This window comes from Rattus norvegicus, chromosome 1 (assembly GCF_036323735.1).
Source record: "Rattus norvegicus strain BN/NHsdMcwi chromosome 1, GRCr8, whole genome shotgun sequence".
Classification (NCBI taxonomy): Eukaryota; Metazoa; Chordata; class Mammalia; order Rodentia; family Muridae; genus Rattus; species Rattus norvegicus.
This window is the reverse complement of record NC_086019.1, coordinates 67,523,768-67,529,767: the sequence shown is the minus strand read 5'-3', so window position 1 is coordinate 67,529,767 and position 6,000 is coordinate 67,523,768. Positions and strand designations below refer to the sequence as shown.

The following is a 6,000-nucleotide window of genomic DNA, read 5'->3' as shown; positions in this document are numbered from 1 at the left end:
AAGGGGCTCAAGACCCCATATGAACAAAATGCCAACCTACCAGAGCTTCCTGGGACTAAGCTATTACCCAAAGACTATACATGGACTGACCCTGGACTCTAATCTCATAGGTAGCAATGAATAGCCTAGTAAGAGCACCAGTGGTAGGGGAAGCCCTTGGTCCTGCTAAGACTGAACCCCCAGTGAACATGATTGTTGGGGGAAGGGCGGTAATGGGGGAAGGATGGGGAGGGGATCACCCATACAGAAGGGGAAGGGGGGGGGTTAGGGGGATGTTTGCCCGGAAACCGGGAAAGGGAATAACATTCGAAATGTAAATAAGAAAGACTCAAGTTAATAAAAAAAAAAAGAAATACTCAAGTTAATAAAGATGAAAAAAAGAAAATAAATAAAATATAGTAACTCAAAAAAATGTACAAGCTTTTTCTTTCTCAATGCAATAGTATTGGAGCTCATTTTTTCATCCAGAATGAGTGAGTTCTCTCTGGATTAGTGCTTGGTCTTTTGTTCCATATGTATATGTAAGTATGGATGTGTGTGTAAGTATGTACTTGTGAGAATGTATGCATGTGCATACATAAGAATGTAATTGTCAGAATGCTTGTAGGCTGAGCCTGACGAATTAGAGTGTAAATGTATAAAAGCACATTCACATATCTGTATATGAACTTATATAAGTTTATGCATATTAGCCTATGTAAAAGTTTTTCCTTCTGCAATCATAATTCAATTCTCTTGGTTCATTAAATGTTTATTGCTCCAAAATTCCCCATAGTAAGTCAAAAAAAAGTGAGATAGGGACAAAAGTGAAAAGGCTCTATCAATTAGCCCTTTACTTTATCTCCTCTTGTTTTAGAATAAGGTGCTAAGTGCCAGAGACTGCAGTTTCTGGCCTCAGAGGAACACAGAAGGTAAGTCAGCTACAGTAGCATAGCAACTTACACTTAGATAAGTAAACTTATTATTATACAGCAACCCTAAATATCTCCTAACACAAAGTCTTACCCTCCCCTGCCTCAAGAAGAACCAACAAGAAAGAAGACCCAAGGTGGGACTGACACCTGGGGAAAAAGCTCCGGTACTCTATGAAAGCAGAAGTTCTTATTAACCACTGAGACATCTTCTCAGCTCCTGAAATAGAATAATTTTAATTTTAATATTTACTATCTTATCTAAACATTGCAAATATGCATTACTCTTTTCCACCCACAAAACCATTGCTTTTTAGTTTTACATACATTAGTTTTACTCAGTTTATATAGGCTTAGTTTAAAAAAGCATGCAAAACAACAGCAATATTAACTTTGACTTTTATTTCTTTTCCCAGATTCAGGAGACACAGAAGTATTTTATCAGATTAAAATTGCTTTAGGGCATAACATAGGGTAAGACAAAAGTGGAATGAAACTGAGGTGGAACAAAAAAACATCCCTCGTAGCAATCTCCTTATTGATTTTGTCTCAGTGTCTGCAGGAGGAGAAGCAGAATTGGTGCCTGTATCACTGGTTTGGCCAGAGTCCTCACTCAGGGCTCTCTCCAGACTAGAAGGGAGGGAATGAATCAGTCTCTCTTGGAAGTCCTGGTCCATGAAAACATAGAGCATTGGATTGAGGCAACTATTGAAGAATGCCAGTGAGCTGGTTGGGTTGACCCACATTTCATGAATTTTGTAAAGACCACTAAACAATGACTCTTTGAACCAGATTGTACTTGAAAGGGCCACCAGTTGAAAGGGAAACCAACAGATAAAGAAGGAAGCCACAACTGCTGTAAGGACTCATAAGGGATGACTGGAATTAACAAGTGCTCCTCTGTGGATCTTGACAGCAATGAGTCCATAGCAGATGGCAACAATGGACATGGACATTATTAAGCCAATAACAAACCTCCTGGTCCCTCTAACTGTTACAAAAATGTTAGCTCTGTTAAACATTTCTTCAAGAGTGTTATCCCAGAATGCAAAGTCGAATGTACAGTACACATCACCTCCAGGAACTCTAACTGTAGTCATGAAAATAAAAATGGGCAAAGTGAGAATCAGAGCTAAAATTCAGGGCCCAACAACCACCTTCCTAGCCAGGCTCACAGTGCGGTGGTTCTGAGCCCAGACTGGATGCAGGACACAAATGCAGCGGTCCAAGGCAATTAAAGCAATCAGGAAGACACTTCCAATGAGGTTTATGACTACCACAATGTGAACTAATTTACACAGGAACCATCCAAAAGGCCATTTTTCTTTCATAGTAGTTGAGATGACGAAGAATGGTAGATTCGCTATGAAAGAGAAGTCAGCCAATGCTAGATTCAGATAACAGGTAGTGTTGACAGTGTGTACCATCCAGAATCCAGCTACCCAGATCACTAGTTCATTATCCAACACACCAAGGACAAATGTGATGGAGAGAACAACCATCGAGAGGATCACAGAACTCTGGAGATGGTAGAATCACAGACAACCACTTCTGATCCATTCAGAGGGATGGAATAGTTGGTTTTCATTTTGTCTGCACCTGAAAATTCTCAAAAAAAAAAAAAAACAACCAATTTCTCAGATATGTGGCTCCTTATCACATGACACTTGTCTAGAATATATACCATCTGCCACTATAGGAGAGTTGTTTTAGCAGTAAAATTCCAAAATTTTTGCTTTATGCTTTGTGAAAGTACCAGAGCCCTCAATATTCAGCACATTCTTAAAATTACTCTTGCCATTAGACTAATTATAAAAAAATAATAATTGGACTCCATGTCTCAGCAGTGATACTGAACTTAGGGTGAGCAGACAGTAAAATATGACTGAAAGAAGTTTAGCACTTGAAGGAAGAGACTTAATAGACCATCCCTCAGTGAGGTCTTTTCCTCAATTCTCATGATCACAAGAGATATAATTCAGTGGAGAGCTGTAAATCAAATAGTATCAAATAGCTTAATCAAATAGTATGTACAGCAAAGAAATGAACTGTCCACTCCAGAGAGACAGAGAGAGAGAGAGAGAGAGAGAGAGAGAGAGAGAGCAGACGCTCAGACAGACAAACAGACAGAAAAGAGATATTCAATGGAATGACCCAAAGAATAAATAGCAGCCCATTGCTGCACTATAGATTTCAAAGATATTTTTGTGATGATTTATGAGGTGACTGATATGCATATGGAAATATGGTGTCCCTTTATGTTTCAAACTTATGGTAGAGTAAATGATGTTTTTGAATATTGATCTTCTTCACATATTACAAAGAAAGACGTTGAAACCATATGAGTTCAGAAGATATGATAACAAAACTAAGGGCACATGAAGACACTTTGATAATGTATAAAGATGGTATCTTGACGTTTTTTTATATATACAAGGACCATAACTGCAGTGTGAAGGATGATTATACATGAAGGAATATTCCACACACAGGAACAGGTAGATACTATATCTATATTCAATCCAGTGCCTGCTTGAGATAAATTTTTTCACACCTCAATACACACACCTTGATTATGCACAACGGCACAGTTTACTGTTATGTGGGTTAAATAGTGATTTCTAACAAATTTTAGTGGAGTTTGTGGACTTATCTTGGAAGATAATGCATTCTGTAATTAATTTGCTTGGAATTTTGAGTGACTTATATAAAAATTCTAAAAGGTTCATTATATCTAGTTTTGGTAAGAATAGAATGATGTTATAAGGAAAAATGACCCTGAAAACTACCTAGTCAGAGAGACTTTAATCTAACTGAACCTGAATCCTTGCACCACATGACATGTGTCAGATGTAGTTAATGTGCCCACTACCCTCTTCTCACTCCCCAGAATGTGATAACTTGGTTTCTCCTAAACAAACCATAATTTTGTTCATATAAGTTGTCTTTCCATCTATGTAGGTTTATACTACATAGTATACTACATAGTAGTATTTATTACTGATCAGACTACAGAGTATCTTGAATCTTCACTATTTCCTAAGGTAGTGCTGAATCCATGTACACAAGACAAAATTCTGGATGATGAAAAAAATGGAGGGGCGGGTGCAAACCCTCAGGGAGCTTCTTGATTGCTTTTCTAATTTCTAGAGAACAAAAAGCTTGAAATATATATTAAGTTCAAGAAATTTGAATCATTTTCATATTTCATAGTATGTGGGCTACAAAATCTGCGTATAGGCTATTTTTTCAAATTTATTTACATACCTGAGGTTGTTTAATCAGGAACAGAGTGCTTTCCTACAATCTCCTGTGAGGGAATGGGGCATGACTCAAAGGTAAAAGCCTACTTACCTATAGTTCCTCACTGAGAATATGGAGTTTGGGCTTAAAGGTAGCACATGTACCTAGTATGCAATAGACATTAGGTTCAATTTGCAGCAATATAATAAAATAAAAGGTCAGAAAGCAACTATATCAATTATTTATTAATCCTGTCTTAAAGTATACTTGCATAAAATATAGGGTAATTTTGTACAACTGTAAAAGTTTTAGACTTATCAATCTATCTTTTGAAAGGAACAGGAACACTGAGCATTGCTTGGGTTTATTGGTTGTTTCTTTGACCTTTGGTTGAGAAAGGATCGAGCTATCTGTCTCAGCTGATTTCATACTCCTAATATTCTGCTTCATTTTTCAGAGGTCAGAAGTTACAAAGACATGTTAGAATGGATCAGTTCACAAAATTGTACTTTGGTGTAATTGTTAGGTTAGTCTGTCATAAATTCTCTGGGTGAGGAGATATATATGTCATGTTTCTGCAGGAAAAGTCACACAACACACCCATAAGTTGCTCACTGAAAATTCTCATGGCAATACTGAAAAACAGAAATGTCACTGCTTTATCAAGCCACAGCCATAGTCTAAGGATATTGGTAGGGTTTGGTATTTTTCACTGTTTGTTTCTGCCAATAGGATCAATCATTGGATCCCTAGCTTAACTAAATCAGAGCTTCCAAATTCGTGTTACTAATGTGCTTCATTTGACGTGACCTACCATGTTAGCTTACTATGTCCACGTGCTGATGAAATGTTGATTTCTCTACTGTGTTTCTCATAGCAGTTCCTACTTTTCTTTTTCTCACGGGTATTTTTCACCGAGATTCTAACCAGGACATTGTGCAATGATATTCTGGATTTCTCAACCCTAGCACTGTTGACTTCTGTCAGTACTTAATTGCGGTTGGGTGTGGTAGAATCTTGTACAACCACAGGATGTATAACAGTCCTTGGACCTCATCTAATAGATTCTGGGAGTGACACTTAGACAGCTATGATAACCAAAATTATCTCTAGATGATGAATATTCTCTGGTAGACATAATGACCCCCTGTTGAAAACCACTTCTATAGTATAAAATTTCCTGGGTTTTACAATCACATTAATATTCTTTTTATTCTCTGTGTGTATGATTCACATGGTTGCACCTGTGCAAACACATGCCTCTGCTCTTGTACATGTGTATGTCAGAAGCCAGAGCCTCTTGTTTCAGTTGACCCTCCACCATATTTGCTGACATATGATCTCTTACTGAAGCTAGGACTAATATATCTGGCAGTTTGCTAGCTAATGAACTCCAGTATAATGAGAATTTTTGTTCCTTTTAATCGTATATCTACGAGTGTCTAGAGCCATTAACTACAGTGGTCTTGAGGTTCCAGGATATTTTGCCATCTGCTGATATTCTGTGGACTCTAGAGAGGAAAGAATGCTAGGTCCAGTAGAGGGGCTGGAGATACTCCAAAGAAGTAGAAGTTGCCTGCTGCTCCACTGCTGCTACATTTTCTATTTCTGAATTACTTGATTGCTGGTTTGCTAAACTGCTAGATATTCTGAAGAATAACACTGGAATTGTCCTAGGGAAGCCAATGTCCCCAATCAGCAGGAAGTAGCACTTAGATGTCTGTGCCACACTTTCCTATAATCTCCTTTCTGTCTTACATAGTGTTTGTGGTTGGGAGGGATTCAGTGAAATAAAGATTGGGAGGGGGTGGAGAAATAAGAACCCAATAAAATAGATTAAAAATAA

The 6,000-nt window shown here is 37.7% G+C and overlaps 1 pseudogene; it reads right to left on the bottom strand.

The window, feature by feature from the left end:
- Window positions 1–1,357: 1,357 nt before the first annotated feature.
- On the bottom strand, window positions 1,358–2,499 carry Fpr2-ps2 (formyl peptide receptor 2, pseudogene 2; annotated as a pseudogene).
- Window positions 2,500–6,000: the final 3,501 nt, after the last annotated feature.